General features: G+C 38.9%; 1 long non-coding RNA gene across 1 annotated transcript; it reads right to left on the bottom strand.

Annotated features, from left to right (window-relative positions):
- Positions 1 to 336: 336 nt before the first annotated feature.
- LOC147916500 (uncharacterized) lies at positions 337 to 9,255 on the bottom strand. The gene is made up of 3 exons (XR_015553014.1): positions 9,025 to 9,255; positions 940 to 1,440; positions 337 to 466 (listed from the first exon to the last, which is right to left on the bottom strand). It is a non-coding gene; the product is annotated as an uncharacterized LOC147916500 (long non-coding RNA).
- Between the last annotated feature and the right edge of the window lie 7,671 nt (positions 9,256 to 16,926).

Below are 16,926 nucleotides of genomic sequence, written 5' to 3'. Positions count from 1 at the left end.
TATCAGAGTTTATTGTCTGATAAAAGGCCTCTCATTTTAAGGCCCTCCACTTTTGAATAATTATATAATAAATGGCCATTTTGTATACAGGGCCTAAAATCCTATATTTAAAATCAGATATATTTTAGTGGAAAACATAAATATATAGAGAATAGTTTCTCATCAAAGTTGTTAATACTTATTTTTTGTGGAAATTATTGAATTCTATTTATTTTGACATTGCAAAAGAAGACAGTACAAATAGGTATATGAACAGGATGATTTTTCATTTTTAATTTTCTAAATAACATAGTCCAAAACATTAGTCAAATGAAATGAGAAAATCAATACCTTAAAACATATAATGGGGCCGGCCAGGCGGCACAGCGGTTGATGGCGCGCTCTGCTTCGGTGCCCCAGGGTTCACAGGTTCGGATCCCGGGTGCGCGCAAACGCACGAATTGTCAAGCCATGCTGTGGTGGCATCCTGTATAAAGTAGAGTAAGATGGGCACGGATGTTAGCCCAGGGCCAATCTTCCTCAGCAAAAAAGAGGATTGGTATCGGATGGCTCAGGGCTAGTCTTCCTCACAAAAAAACACACAAAATAACCTATAAGGAGACACTCATCTGAAACTCCGTAAGGCCTCTTGGTGTTGCTACAAAATCTCAACGTTTGGAGGAAAAAAATTTACAGAGAAAGGAGGTTCTAGCTGGAGATAGTGGCATGACTACATTTATCTCTGATGATGGAATGAAGATATTTGTCTTCCTTATTTCTTTCCAAAGTTCCACTGAAATGTAAGCAGTTTTTCTGAAAAAGAGACTGAATAATAACAGTGCTATAAAAAAGACACCATCAGTCAATCAAAAATTCTAAAGAACTCAGACAATTGAAATCAGATAGGATCAATTTGAACAGAAAACAAACAAACAAACAAAAAAGAAAACAAGAGTCAACCTTTCTTTTGAAGGAAGTCCCGAAGAAGCTCTGAATTCAAAATCAAGACAGGTGAAGAGCAAGTGTGGTCAACGGAACAATTAACGGCAGTAAATTCAAGTCTTTCAGGACCACCTGGACGCCCCCTGCAACGTGGAGATTTACGTGTAGGACGGGAGTGCTTGCTGCGGTGATACTTGTAAGTGGAGCAGGGAAGCAGAATCGGGCAGATGGAGAAGTTGAGCTGTGACTCAGTAGCCAACAGAGATCTCAGCCCATTCCATGGAGAGCTTTGAAGCAGTGATGACCCCTCAGGGTTGCCCAGAATTAAGGCAAGAGAGCCAAGTCTTCGCACTCCCCTCTCTTTGTTGACCACTCTTTGGATGTGGGCTGCCCCTAGTAGTGAGTATAATTTTGCCTGAGGCAGTTTCCTTGGGTTGAGGGCAGTTCTTGCAGAGGGACACAGCTGTGAGTTATCAGCAAGCAACACTCCTGACAGCTGAGTGACTGGGTACTTCAGTCCTGCAGGAAGAAGGACAATAAAGCCAGAAGGAAACATGGAAATATAGGAAGTAATCAAGAGCAGTGGAAAGAGTAAAGATGTGAATAAATCTAAGTTAATATCAACTATAAATAATAATAACAACAATAATAATAACAGTGTCTTATGTAGTTCAAAGTGTATATAAAATAAAAATGCATGAAGACATGATACAAAAGACGGACAAGGAATAAACTAATTTAAAGCATTCTAAGGTCCTGCTGTTGGCTGGGAAGGAGTAAAAGTTTTAAATTTTAATAATTCAAGGAGACACATTTTAATTGGGTCACCACTTAGAAAATATTAAAAGATATATAACTAATAAACTTATAGATGAGAAAAATAAAATCATAAAAAAATACTTGATTGATCCAAAAGAGGGCGAGAAAAGAGATAGAAAGGAAGATAGAACAAACAGGACAAATAGAAAATGGTAACAGGACAGTTACAAACCTAACACATCAGTAATTCATTATTTATTAATGGACTAAAAGCTTTAATAAAAGAACAAAGATTTCAGATTGGATAAGAAATTTTCTTTTAATCTCCAAATCAATGTCAATTAAGTCTTTGGGTTTTTCTTTTTTTCCCCCTGAAATAAAAATTACACATCTTTCACTTAGCTGTTGTAAAATGTACATCAGTGTTCTCTATCACTGAAATTGATTGCAAAGGGACATCTGTTAATGAAATGAGGTTTTACGTACTTCATCTTTGAAAATGTCCTTTCACACAGATAGGTCCTGCCAAATACTGGTACCAATCCATAAACATACGGCTTTAATTCAGCATACTCATCACTTGGAAGCATTTATAGAATTCTATTAGATTTGTCTCTTCATATTTGCTTTTTATCCTGTCATTACATCACAGATTAATCACCTTCAATTAGATAGAAGCTCTTCAATTGCATCAGTTAAATGAATTTTTTGTTGTTGTTAAATGAATTTTCAAATATGAAAATTATTTATACTTTCATTGAGGTCTGAAAAATGCTGCTGGAACTATAATTTGAGCTTGGAAAATGTATCTGCTTCAAATTTGTGTGGAAATGGAGAATTCACTTCTTTTTATTTTTTTTTTTAATTTTTTTGTTTATTGCAGTAACAATGGTTTATAACATTGTAAAAATTTCAGGTGTACATCATTGTACTTCTATTTCTGCATAGATTACATCATGTTCACCACCCAAATACTAATTACAACCCATCACCACACACATGTACCGAATTATCCCTTTCACCCTCCTCCCTCCCCCTTCCCCTCTGGTAACCACCAATCCAATCTCTGTCTCTATGTGTTTGTTTGCTGTTGTTATTATCTACTACTTAATGAAGGAAATCATACGGTATTTGACCTTCTCCCTCTGACTTATTTCACTTTGCATTATACCCTCAATGTCCATCCATGTTGTCACAAATGGCTGGATTTCATTGTTTCTTATGGCTGAGTAGTATTCCACTGTGTATATATACCACATCTTCTTTATCCATTCGTCCCTTGATGGACACTTAGGTTGCTTCCAAGTCTTGGCTATTGTGAATAATGCTGCAATGAACACAGGGGTGCATGTACCTTTACAAATTGGTGTTTTCAAGTTCTTTGGATAAATACCCAACAGTGGAATACCTGGATCATATGGTAGTTCTATCTTTGATTTTTTGAGGAATCTCCATACTGTTTTCCATAGTGGCTGCACCAGTTTGCACTCCCACCAGCAGTGTATGAGAGTTCCCTTCTCTCCACAACCTCTCCAACACATGTTGTTTCCTGTCTTGTTAATTATAGCCATTCTGACGGGCGTCAGGTGATATCTCATTGTAGTTTTGATTTGCATTTCCCTGATAGTTAGTGATTTTGAACATCTTTTCATGTGTCTGTTGGCCATCTGTATATCTTCTTTGGAGAAATGTCTGTTCAGGTCTTTTGCCCATTTTTTAATTGGGTTGGTAGTTTTTTTGTTGTTGAGATGCATGAGTTCTTTATATATTTTGGAGATTAAGCCCTTATCAGAAGTATGGTTTGCAAATATCTTCTCCCAATTGTTAGGTTGTCTTTTCGTTTTGTTGATGGTTTCCTTTGCTGTGCAGAAGATTTTTAGTTTGATGTAGTCCCATTTGTTTATTTTTTCTATTGTTTCTCTTGCCCGATCAGACATGGTGTTTGAAAAGATGCTGCTAAGACCGATGTCGAAGAACGTGCTGCCTATGTTTTCTTCCAGAAGTTTCACAGTTTCGGGTCTTACATTCCAGTCTTTAATCCATTTGGAGTTAATTTTTGTGTATGGTGTAAGCTAAGGGTCTACTTTCATTTTTGCATATGGCTATCCAGTTTTCCCAACACCATTTGTTGAAGAGACTTTTTTTTCCCCATTATATGTTCTTGGCTCCTTTGTCAAAGATTAGCTGTCCATAGATGTGTGGGTTTATTTCTGGGCTTTCGATTCTATTCCATTGATCTGTGTGTCTGTTTTTGTGCCAGTACCATGCTGTTTTGGTTACTATAGCTTTGTAGTATATTTTGAAATCAGGGAGTGTGATACCTCCAGCTTTGTTCTTTTTTCTTAGGATTCCTTTAGCTATTCGAGGTCTTTTGTTGTTCCATATAAATTTTAGGATTCTTTGTTCTATTTCTGTGAAAAATGTTGTTGGAACTTTGATAGGGATTGCATTGAATCTATAGATGGCTTTAGGAAGTATGGACATCTTAACTATGTTAATTCTTCCAATCCAAGAGCATGGACTATCTTTCCATTTCTTTGTGTCTTCTTCAATTTCTTTCAGCAATGTTTTATAGTTTTCAGTGTACAGATCTTTCACCTCTTTGGTTAAGTTTATTCCTAGATATTTTATTCTTTTTGTTGCAATTGTAAATGTGATGGTATTCTTAATTTCTCTTATTGCTACTTCGTTGTTAGTGTATAGAAATGCAACTGATTTTTGTATGTTGATTTTGTATCCTGCAACTTTACCATATTCATTTATTACTTCTAAAAGTTTTCTGGTGGATTCTTTAGGGTTTTCGATATATATAATCATGTCATCTGCAAATAGTGACAGTTTCACTTCTTCCTTTCCAATTTGGATCCCTTTTATTTCTTTCTCTTGCCTGATTGCTCTGGCTAGGACTTCCAGTACTATGTTAAACAGGAGCGGTGACAGTGGGCATCCTTGTTTGGTTCCTGTTCTTAGAGGGATAGCTTTCAGTTTTTCACCATTGAGGATGATATTAGCTGTGGGTTTCTCATATATGGTCTTTATTATGTTGAGGTACTTTCCTTCTATACCCATTTTATTCAGAGTTTTTATCATAAATAGATGCTGTATCTTGTCAAGTGCTTTCTCTGCATCTATTGAGATGATCATGTGATTTTTATTCTTCATTTTATTAATATGGTGTATTACGTTGATTGATTTGCAAATGTTAAACCATCCCTGCATCCCTGGAATAAATCCCACTTGATCATGGTGTATAATCTTTTTAACGTATTGTTGTATGCGATTTGCTAGTATTTTGTTGAGGATTTTTGCATCGATGTTCATCAGTGATATTGGCCTGTAATTTTCTTTTTTTGTGTTGTCCTTGTCTGGTTTTGGTATCAGGGTAATGTCAGCCTCATAGAATGAGTTAAGGAGCTTCCCCCCCTCCTCAATGTTTTGGAAGAGTTTGAGAAGGATAGGTATTAAGTCTTCTTTGAATGTGTGGTAGAATTCACCAGGGAAGCCGTCTGGTCCTGGACTTTTATTTTTGGGGAGGTTTGTGATTACTGTTTCGATCTCCTTACTGGTGATTGGTCTATTCAAATTCTCTACTTCTTCTTGATCCAGTTTTGGAAGGTTGTATGATTCTAAGAATTTATCCATTTCTTCCAGATTGTCGAATTGGTTGGCATATAGCTTTTCATAGTATTCTCTTATAATCTTTTGTATTTCTGAGGTGTCTGTTGTAATCTCTCCTCTTTCATTTCTGATTTTACTTATTTGTGCCTTCTCTCTTTTTTTCTTGGTGAGTCTAGCTAAAGATTTGTCAATTTTGTCAATCTTTGCAAAGAACCAGCTCTTGGTTTTATTAATTTTTTCTATTGTTTTTTTGGTCTCTATTTCATTTATTTCTGCTCTGGTTTTTATTATTTCCCTTCTTCTACTGATTTTGGGCTTTGTTTGTTCTTCTTTTTCCAGTTCCTTCAGGTGCATTGTTAGATTGTTTATTTGAGATTTTTCTTGTTTGTTGAGATAGGCCTGTATTGCTATAAACTTCCCTCTTAGAACCGCTTTTGCTGTATCCCATAAATTCTGGCATGTCTTATTTTCATTTTCATTTGTCTCCAGGTATTTTTTGATTTCTTCTTTGATTTCTTCATTAACCCAGTTGTTGTTCAGCAGCATTTTGTTTAATCTCCACGTATTTGTGGCTTTTCTGATTTTCTTCCTATAGTTGATTTCTAGTTTCATACCGTTGTGGTCAGAAAAGATGCTTGGTATTATTTCAATCTTCTTAAATTTATGGAGACTTGTTTTGTGGCCTAATATGTGATCAATCCTGGAGAATGTTCCATGTGCATTTGAAAAGAACGTGTATTCTTCGGTTTTTGGATGGAATGTTCTGTATATATCTACTAGGTCCATCTGTTCTAGTGTGTCGTTTAAGGCCAATGTTTCCTTATTGATCTTCTGTTTGGATGATCTATCCGTTGGTGTAAGTGGAGTGTTCAAGTCCCCTACTATTATTGTGTTACTGTCTATTTCTGTTTTTATGTCTGTTAATAATTGCTTTACATATTTAGGTGCACCTACATTGGGTGCGTAGATATTTACAAGTGTTATATCCTCTTGTTGGATTGTTCCCTTGATCATTATGTAATGCCCTTCTTTGTCTCTTTTTACAGTTTTTGTTTTAAAGTCTATTTTGTCTGATATGAGTACTGCTACCCCAGCTTTCTTTTCATTGCCATTTGTGTGGAGTATCTTTTTCCATCCCTTCACTTTCAGTTTGTGAGTGTCTTTAGGTCTGAAGTGTGTCTCTTGTATGCAGCATATATATGGGTCTTGTTTTTTTATCCAATCAGCCACCCTATGCCTTTTAATTGGAGCATTTAGTCCATTGACGTTTAAAGTAGCTATTGATAAGTATGTACTTACTGCCATTTTTTAACTTTTTTTTTTTCTCAGTGTTTTAGTAGTCCTTCTCTGTTCCTTTCTTCTTCTATACAGAGTTGATGGTCACTTTAGTTTGACCTCTGTCTGAAAGCTCTACTCTTTAACTCCCCTCCTCCGTCATGTTTTTGATATCATATCTAACCTCTTTTTTGTGCATTTGTATCCATTACGTTCTAATCATGGAAATAGATAATTTTTCCTATTTGTGATCTTCTCTTTTCCCCTTAAATCAGTCCCTTTAACATTTCTTGTAGCACTGGTTTCTTGGTGACAAACTCCTTTAATTTTTGCTTATCTGGGAAAATTTTGATCTCTCCTTCCATTTTGAATGATAACCTTGCTGGGTAGAGTATTCCTGGCTGTAAGTTTTTTCCTTTTAGCACTTTAAATATATCATGCCATTCTCTTCTAGCCTGTAAGGTTTCTGCTGAGAAGTCAGCTGAGAGCCTTATGGGGTTTCCTTTGTATGTAACTTGACATTCTCTTGCAGCTTTTAGGATTCTCTCTTTATCTTTAATTCTGGACATTTTGATTATGATGTGTCTTGGTGTGGGCCTCTTTGGGTTTATCTTGTTTGGGGCTCTCTGTGCTTCCTGTACCTGGATGTCTGTTTCCTTCCTTAGGTTAGGGAAGTTTTCATCTATTATCTCTTGAAATAGATTCTCTGCCCCTTTGTCTCAGTCTTCTCCTTCCGGGACACCTATAACACGGATGTTAGTGCGCTTGATGTTGTCCCAGAGGTCCCTTAGAGTGTCCTCACTCTTTTTAATTCTTTTCTCTTTTACCTGTTCACCTTGGGTAATTTCTTCTAGTCTTTCGTCCAGCTCACAGATCCATTCTTCTGTATCCTCTACTCTGCTTTTGAGTCCCTCTAATGAATTTTTCATTTCCAGTATTGTATTCTTCATTTCGGATTGGTTCTTTTTTATATCTTCCATTTCTTTGTTGACATTCTCACTGAATTCATCTATTCTTCTCCCCAGATCAGTGAGCATCCTTAACACTCTTAGTTTGAGCTCTCTGTCTGGTAGGTTGCTCATTTCTGTTTCACTTAGTTCCTTTTCTGGGGTTTTGTCCTGTTCCCTTACTTGGAATGTATTCTTTTGCCTCCTCATTTTGCCTCTTTCCCTGTGCTTGTGTCTACGTATTCGGTAGGTCAGCTACGTCTCCTGCTCTTGGATAGGTGACCTTATGTAAGTGATGGCTTAGGAGGCTTCCAGTGTGCTTCCCTCAGTTCTCAATGTTCCAGGGGTGACCCCTATGTGGGCTACATGTGTCCTTCTGTTGTGGCCTGTTTGCTCTCCCTGTAGGCACCCAGGGAGGCTGAGTTATGCTCCTGGCCAGCTGGTGTAATGCTCAGCTGCTTGTAGTTGTTGTGGGCCCTTCAGTCTCTTTATCAGGTGTGGGGATCCCCAGCACAGTTGGTTGCAAGTTCTAATACCACATTTGTGTTGCAGTATTTCTTTTAAGTGAGTACGCCCCCAGCGTGGCAGGTTGTTAGGCTCAGGGCCTTACAATTGCTGTAAGCCTCTAGCCTATTAGGTCTCTTGTCAGCTCTCTGAGGCTTGCAGCTGGGTGGGGCTGGCCTCAGGCACAGGAGCACCCAGTTGTTTCAGGCTTTGGAAGGTGGGGCAAACCTCCTATGTGGGTCTTTGAGAAGCACAAGTCTTCTGCAGCTGACAAGCCCTGCCACCCACAGGTCCACACACACAGTCAACACAGTCCTGCCCCATGTGCATGCCCCGACCTCCCTAAGCGGACTCAGTCTCTCCCCAGCGGGAGCCCCACACACTCCGCCACCGCCCCACACTCTCCACCCGCTCCTTGTGCACACCCTGCCCTGCTCAAGTCGGCTCAGTTGCCAGGCTGCAGAGAATCCAGTCACCAATCTATGCAGGCCCACAAGTTGCCTGAGGGCTTGTTGTTGGGTGGGGCCAGTCTCTAGGGTGGGCTGCCTGCCCTGGCTGAGCTGGATTAAATTGGTGCTCTAGCGGGTGGGGCTGACCCTGGGCTAGCAGGCCCCAGGGAGAACTCCAATGGCATCTGTGTCAGCACGCCCACACCAGGACACAACAATGGCTGCCGCCAATGTCCCAGTCCCTGGAGAGGTCTCACCCCTCACCGAGATGCACTCAGGGCCTATTAGGTGAATCTCTTGTCACCAAAGCACTGTGCACCTTTCTTTGTGGTGATTTTAGGATGCTTTCTGAAACGGGTGAGTTTGCGCGCGGGCCCTTTAAGAGCCAGTTTTAGTTTCTTTGTGAACCGGGTTTTCTGGGGGTCTCCCCAATGTTTTAGTAGCAGGCAAAGTCAGATATTATGCCGCTGGTCTCGATTGTGCTGGGTCCACAAAATGCCCACAGCGGGGGCGCTCCCCCGCTCACCCGCGCCTCCAGGGAGGCTGCGTACCTGTGAGCTGCTCCCGGTGGCCGTGAAGCTGGCGGCTTGTGAAGGCGGCATTTTTCCTCTCCAGAAGGGAGTCTCTGCCTCTTCCACCTCAGTTAGGATTGTCCGTTGTTGCAGGAGTTCCTCTTATCCAGTTTTCAGTTCTGTCTCAGGGGTAATTTTTCCACGAGTAGTTGTAAATTGGCTGTGTCCACGGGAGGAGGTGAGATCAGAGTCTGCCTACGCCGCCATCTTGACTCCGCCCCCCCGAGAATTCACTTCTTATTTGAACTTTTGACAGTGTAGGAAATGTATAGAGCTTTGCAGGTGTAACCAAGAATTATTGATCCCGAATAACTTACATTTTCACTTATTTATGTGGCCAATTCTTATTGATAGCACCTACTAAGTGGAATCTTATATTAAATGTAGTAAAACACAATGCTATTCTCAATTTAAATTAAGTTAACGTTTGTATTGAATTATTTTTATCTACAACACAATTTACAGAATGACTGTATGACAATTTTTCTCATATATTTGTCATAGTTATTTTTCCTAGTTCTATATCCCCATGGAAAACATTACCTTTTCCATTGTTCTCCTGGTTCCAGGACCTTTCTTTTCAGCCTCCATTAGCTCCTGGTTTGGGAATTTCTATTAAGAATTTTGGAAACCGAAATGGACTAGAGAACACTAGTTTTGTCATTCAAAATATTGTGTCACTAATTTTCCTATATTGTCACCTTTAAATAATGTTTAAGAGCAAATAGCAAATTTAGAAATTGTTGGCATAACTATTCATACATCTTTCATTAGAATTAAAACTCATTTTAGCTTCTCTTAGCCTCAGTTTTCAGATTTTTAATATGAGGATCATAATACCTATTTTAAAGTCCTTATGAGAAATAAGATCCAGCACATAGAGTGCTATTGTGAGCCTTCAATATATTTCACTTTTTGGATCTTAAATTACTTAAATGTAACATTAAACATTCCTTTTATAGTTTTTGCATACATATATTCCTTTTATCTTGGAAAATCTCAAAGAATTTGTTGTTTATATGTCAGATCACTTTCATCATACCCTAGGGAAACATGACAGTACAGTTTTCTTAATCACATGTGTGTGGATTTAAAGAATCCTTTAAATATATAGGTGTGTGTGTATCTAAATATAACATGTTATGCATATATTTAAAATGCATATATTTTACTCTACTGCTTTATTATATCTATAAATATGTTGCCTTTTCAGTAATTAAACATTTTAGTGAGAAAATTAGGGAGGAAAATGAAAAAAGTATCAGCCACCATTCCGTGAGGCATATCATTCACAGACCATAGAAGAAGAACAAAACAGTTTGTGGAACACTGCAGGCTGAAACCAACCATTAGCAAACCAATGCCTTTCAAACCCAAAGGGTCACTTTGAGGTGGGGGGGGCGCACTTCATTCTGACGCTTCCAAGGCTTTCAAGAGCAACACCCCATGCAGCAATATTTTCTTTGGTGGCATCTTGTTAACTCATGAACCACAAAGTCTTGTGCTTAAAATGTGGTTGAAAATTTAAGCAGAAACTTGTAAATGAGTAGCTTAGTGTCTTAAAACCATATGTTTAGCCAAATGAAGGTGCGGTGTCATGATGTTTCTCTTTAGATGCCCAAACTTTGAAAAGCAGAGTGTTGGATCATTTTTACGCATTTCTTGCAAGCATGTAGAAGCTTCTTTCCTCTTATTTTCTCCCCCAAATGTTATTTTCTTAGCTTGGTGAAATAGGGGTCACCTTTTATATTTGCCATGCTTGAATGTGAAGACTGTGGTGGTTGTTTCAATAACTCAGAAGTATTCACTTGTTGCCACACTGGAGCTATTCTAAAGAGAAACCACAGTTCCAGAAATAAGCAAAGCAAACAAAACAAAATTAACTAATGTGATGTCTTTTAGATTGAGGGTAGTAAGGTTACTGGTAAAACAATGTTCAGCTCTGCAAATGTATTTTCCCCTAGTCTTTAAAATGTAAATATAATCAGATATTTCTGCTCGATTTTATTTTGGTAACCTCCGAATGTCAATGGCAGGGCAGAAGGGGAGACTGAAGGAGACCTGGAGTGCTGGAAGACCACACTTGCTTGCCTTGTGTTTTGGCCTCAGGAGGAGCTCGTTCTGTTGGCCCATTCTCCTGGTCCTCCTTTGAATGCTGGTGGAAACACCAATAGTATTTCCTCCATTTGGGCTTCCCCCTCTCTCATTTCTAATCCTTTCTGAATGCCCAAAGACTCTGGAGCTCCATGCAATTATCATGTTCTGAAGACTGATAAAGAATGAGTCATTTATTCATTTGTTTATTCATTCAACAAGTATCTAGAGATCATCTACTATGAATATGGTCACAGAGTTCTAGGCTAGACATTTAAGGACATAAAAAGAAATGAAGGATACCGTCTGGAACTTGCAATCTAGAGAGAGAATACTAAATAGACACATTTTAAAAGTTACACCGCAATGCAAATGCATGAGTTAGTTGAGAAAGTGATGGCCAGTGGAAACCATGTTGTTCAGCAGGGTGAACTTGGGCATGGTCAGTCTGGCAGGTACAGAAACCAAAGTGTCTGGAGGGGTAGGTCCATATTTCGTGAGGCATCATTTGTTTTCAAGGAACAAAAATTTTCTCAAATTACCTTAAAAAAAGGGAGGTGATGAGCAACACAGAGAAACTGGAATGTCAGATGCAGCCTCCTTGTCTTTCTGACTCAATCTGCATCTCTCTTTCCATGTGACCTCCCCTCTCTTGCCTGTTCTATTCTCCTCTCTGCAAACTAGCTTCCTCCGTGTGACTCTTGGTTTCTGCTCTTCCTTAGCCTCAGCTTGAATGTACCTCGCTTGCCAAGAACCCAACTCCAACTCCAACACTGAACACGTGCCTAACATAGATTCATGAGTTGTAATAACACCAATCTATGCTTTTGTGTTACTTTTTCCGGAAGCATTCAAAACCCAGATATAAGAATGGAAAAGCCAGATAGTAAAATTGGATCTAGGATTGGCAGGATGTAGAATGAATGTGGTGAAAGCAAATGGAAGCAAGGGCTTAAAAATATGAAAAGAAAGAGTTTTAGCTAAGGGAATCAAAACTCTATAAGGAAGCTGAAAGGGACAAAAACATCAGGAAAAAGAGAAAAGTTCAGGGACAGGAATTGGAGATCTTTGGTCAATAAATGGTTTTTAGTTTTCACACTAGATTTCCACTTATAATTAGCTCGCACAAACTACTTTTTCTTGATGAAAAAGTTACTGTAGTAAGCTGATGTGTAACAAAGAATTTCTCAGGGAAATCATCTGTGTTTGAGACAATAGGGTAGAGTAGGAGCCAGGAAGTATCACAATGGCAATTGTAGTGCTTGTGTAGGAGTAGATGAATTTATTTTAAGTTAATGCAGTGGTAGAGGGAACAATATCCAGTTGGCTGGGAGATGAGTAGCGCTGAAGATACTGTTCTGAGAGGCAATTGTCCTTTTTGTCCGGCTATTGGTTTAAGAATGGTGAGCTAAGGACATTGAATTTTAATCTAGTGGGTAGAAAGTGTTTGTAAAGAAAGATATGGACTCTGGTCTGACATAAGACAGCTAAGGAGTTTATATAGACGGAAGATGTCAGTTCTGAGCACAAATTTCTACAGCTGCTGTGTGGAGTTTCATTCCCTAGTATAGTAGGAACAAGGTCATTTTGAGCAACCATCAGTAGCCATGGGTATGAGCTCTTTCTCTCTCCCTCTTTCTTTCTTTCTCTCTCACACATACACACACACACACACACACACACACCTCTGAAGTCTGTCCTTATTCCCATAGGTCTTTCTGGCTATATGACCACCAGGAGTGCCAGGACAAGTCTTGAACTAGAAGACCCAAGGGCCAGGGCAGCTACTTCTGGGTTTAGGGCAATTGTGCTATGGTGTGACTTTTCAGAAGATGATGAGTGAGGAGTTTATAACCCAGAAGGACACAGTATCCTGGAATATTGAGGACCTACCAGGTGAATATATAAACTCTGCAGAGATGATTACGTAAGTTTTAGTCACTAGCCTACAATTTGTGCCAATGAAGGTGAGCTATATCTTCAGAAGATTCAAGAACTAGATTTCAAAGGTAAACTAGGAATGTAATTAAAGTAGATATCTTACACATGTCTACATATGTTTAGCACAAGCTTCCAAGTGGCTATGACTCATGAGCAAAGTTCAGAAATGGCACCCCAGAACATATTTGTCCATAACATTCTTCATGCCTTTTTTTATTGAAGTAAATTTAATTTTACGTAAAACTAACCATTTTAAATTGTACAATTTAATGGCATTTAGTGCATTCACAATATTGTGCAGCCGTCTTCTCTATGTAGTTCCAAAACATTGTCATCACCCCAAAAGGAAACGTCATACCATTAAGCACTTCTAGTCTTTTTTGCATTCATATTATTTCTACCTTCCTGGAGGTGCTCCCATCTCTTATGCACGTGTGGAAATTCAAACCAGCTTATGTCGGAACTAAAAACTCATAAAAGGGAAATAAGACAGAAATGAGGCTGAGGCTGGGACCGGGAGTTAGGATTGTTCCCAGGTGGACTTAATGCCATGTTCTGCCTTCTGCTGGAATTTCTCTTGGAAGAACTGCATGTGGGCAGTAGGCTCTGGTCTTCTATTTTTATTTTTTTTTTAATTTTATTTGGTATAGATGGGAATAATTTTACATTAATGCATAACAGATTGTATTATAAAGGCTGGTTATTTTAAGTACAGTCTTGTTTTTTTTCTTTGCATTTTTGGTTCTCCTTCTCCCCTTCCCTCACACTTATAACCTGCTTCCCCCTCTCCCGCATATATTATTTTCTCATTCATAGCAACTTAATATGTATTTTTCCACTTCTTTTTTTTTTTTTTTAATTTTTTGTTTATTGCAGTAACATTGGTTTATAACATTGTAAAAATTTCAGGTGTACATCATTGTACTTCTATTTCGGCATAGATTACATCATGTTCACCACCCAAATACTAATTACAACCCATCATCACACACATGTACCAAATTATCCCTTTCACCCTCCTCCCTCCTCCCTTCCCCTCTGGTAACCACCAATCCAATCTCTGTCCCTATGTGTGTGTTTATTGTTGTTATTATCTACTACTTAATGAAGGAAATCATACGGTATTTGACCTTCTCCCTCTGACTTATTTCACTTTGCATTATACCCTCAATGTCCATCCACGATGTCACAAATGGCTGGATTTCATCATTTCTTATGGCTGAGTAGTATTCCATTGTGTACATATACCACAGCTTCTTTATCCATTCGTCCCTTGATGGGCACTTAGGTTGCTTCCAAGTCTTGGCTATTGTGAATAACGCTGCAATGAACACAGGGGTGCATGTACCTTTACAAATTGGTGTTTTCAAGTTCTTTGGGTAAATACCCAGCAGTGGGATGGCTGGATCATATGGTAGTTCTATCCTTGATTTTTTGAGGAATCTCCATACTGTTTTCCATAGTGGCTGCACCAGTTTGCACTCCCACCAGCAGTGTATGAGAGTTCCCTTCTCTCCACATCGTCTCCAACACATGTTGTTTCCTGTCTTGTTAATTATAGCCATTCTGACGGGCGTCAGGTGATATCTCATTGTAGTTTTGATTTGCATTTCCCTGATAGTTAATGATTTTGAACATCTTTTCATGTGTCTGTTGGCCATCTGTATATCTCCTTTGGAGAAATGCCTGTTCAGGTCTTTTGCCCATTTTTTAATTGGGTTGGTAGTTTTTTTGTTGGTAAGATGCATGAGTTCTTTATATATTTTGGAGATTAAGCCCTTATCAGAAGTATGGTTTGCAAATATCTTCTCCCAATTGTTAGGTTGTCTTTTCGTTTTGTTGATGGTTTCCTTTGCTGTGCAGAAGATTTTTAGTTTGATGTAGTCCCATTTGTTTATTTTTTCTATTGTTTCTCTTGCCCGGTCAGACGTGGTGTTTGAGAAGATGTTGCTAAGACTGATGTCGAAGAGCGTACTGCCTATGTTTTCTTCTAGAAGTTTCACAGTTTCAGGTCTTACATTCAAGTCTTTAATCCATTTGGAGTTAATTTTTGTATATGGTGTAAGGTAAGGGTCTACTTTCATTTTTTTGCATGTGGCTATCCAGTTTTCCCAACACCATTTGTTGAAGAGACTTTCTTTTCCCCATTGTATGTGCTTGGCTCCTTTGTCAAAGATTAGCTGTCCATAGATGTGTGGGTTTATTTCTGGGCTTTCGATTCTATTCCATTGATCTGTGTGCCTGTTTTTGTGCCAGTACCATGCTGTTTTGGTTACTACAGCTTTGTAGTATATTTTGAAATCAGGGAGTGTGATACCTCCAGCTTTGTTCTTTTTTCTTAGGATTCCTTTAGCTATTCGAGGTCTTTTGTTGTTCCATATAAATTTTAGGATTCTTTGTTCTATTTCTGTGAAAAATGTTGTTGGAACTTTGATAGGGATTGCATTGAATCTATAGATGGCTTTAGGAACTATGGACATCTTTTTTTTTTTTTTTTTAAAGATTTTATTTATTCATTTTTTTCCCCCCAAAGCCCCAGTAGACAGCTGTATGCCATAGGTTCACATCCCTCTAATTGCTGTACGTGGGACTCAGCCCCGGGCTGGACGGAGAAGCGGTGCCCCGGGGCGCGCCCGGGATCCGAACCCAGGCCGCCAGCATCAGAGCGCGCGCACCCAACCGCCAAGCCACAGAGCCGGCCCTGGACATCTTTTTTTTTTTTTTTTTTTTAATTTTTTGTTTATTGCAGTAACATTGGTTTATAACATTGTAAAAATTTCAGGTGTACATCATTGTACTTCTATTTCTGCATAGATTACATCATGTTCACCACCAAAATACTAATTACAACCCATCACCACACACATGTACCCAATTATCCCTTTCACCCTCCTCCCTCCCCCCTTCCCCTCTGGTAACCACCAATCCAATCTCTGTCCCTATGTGTTTGTTTATTGTTGTTATTATCTACTACTTAATGAAGGAAATCATACGGTATTTGACCTTCTCCCTCTGACTTATTTCACTTTGCATCATGCCCTCAATGTCCATCCATGTTGTCACAAATGGCTGGATTTCATCGTTTCTTATGGCTGAGTAGTATTCCATTGTGTATATATACCACAGCTTTTTATCCATTCGTCCCTTGATGGGCACTTAGGTTGCTTCCAAGTCTTGGCTATCGTGAATAAGGCTGCAATGAACACAGGGGTGCATGTACCTTTGCAAATTGGTGTTTTCAAGTTCTTTGGATAAATACCCAACAGTGGAATAGCTGGATCATATGGTAGTTCTATCGTTGATTTTTGAGGAATCTCCATACTGTTTTCCATAGTGGCTGCACCAGTTTGCACTCCCACCAGCAGTGTATGAGAGTTCCCTTCTCTCCACAACCTCTCCAACACATGTTGTTTCCTGTCTTGTTAATTATAGCCATTCTGACGGGCGTGAGGTGATATCTCATTGTAGTTTTGATTTGCATTTCCCTAATAGTTAGTGATTTTGAACATCTTTTCATGTGTCTGTTGGCCATCTGTATATCTTCTTTGGAGAAATGTCTGTTCAGGTCTTTTGCCCATTTTTTAATTGGGTTGGTAGTTTTCTTGTTGTTGAGATGCATGAGTTCTTTATATATTTTGGAGATTAAGCCCTTATCAGATGTATGGTTTGCAAATATCTTCTCCCAATTGTTAGGTTGTCTTTTCGTTTTGTTGATGGTTTCCTTTGCTGTGCAGAAGCTTCTTAGTTTGATGTAGTCCCATTTGTTTATTTTTTCTATTGTTTCTCTTGCCCGGTCAGATGTGGTGTTTGAAAAGATGTTGCTAAGACTGATGTCGAAGAGCGTAC

Source organism: Ceratotherium simum, chromosome 8 (assembly GCF_057802395.1).
Source record: "Ceratotherium simum simum isolate JZ-2026a chromosome 8, ASM5780239v1, whole genome shotgun sequence".
Lineage (NCBI taxonomy): Eukaryota > Metazoa > Chordata > Mammalia > Perissodactyla > Rhinocerotidae > Ceratotherium > Ceratotherium simum.
The sequence above is the reverse complement of the archived record's forward strand: the minus strand, read 5'-3'. Positions and strand labels throughout refer to the sequence as shown.